Raw genomic sequence first — 359 nt, 5'->3', positions numbered from 1 at the left:
AGCAGAGACTAGAGGACAGGCTCAGCAATTGTGGCCCATGGGGTTAGTTGCCCTGCACCATGTGGAATCTTCCCAGATCAGGGATCAAACCCTCCTCCCCTGCAATGCAAGGCAAATTCTTAATCACTGGACCACAAAGGAAGTCCCAGTTTTAGGTTTTCACAAGAATTGGATGGAAAGTGCGAGAGAGTTTCCAAAAAGAGCCTCATCCAATTCAGTCTCCTTTATTACTAATGTCTAGCATTCAGTTCAGTCGCTCTCTGCGACTGTCTGCAACCCCTTGAGCCGCAGAACGCCAGGCCTCCCTGTCCATCACTAACTCCCAGAGTTCATTCAAACTCAGGTCCATCGAGTCGGTG

This window comes from Bison bison, unplaced genomic scaffold (genome assembly GCF_000754665.1).
Source record: "Bison bison bison isolate TAMUID 2011002044 unplaced genomic scaffold, Bison_UMD1.0 scf7180017864376, whole genome shotgun sequence".
NCBI classification, from domain to species: Eukaryota; Metazoa; Chordata; class Mammalia; order Artiodactyla; family Bovidae; genus Bison; species Bison bison.
The sequence above is the reverse complement of the archived record's forward strand: the minus strand, read 5'-3'. Positions refer to the sequence as shown.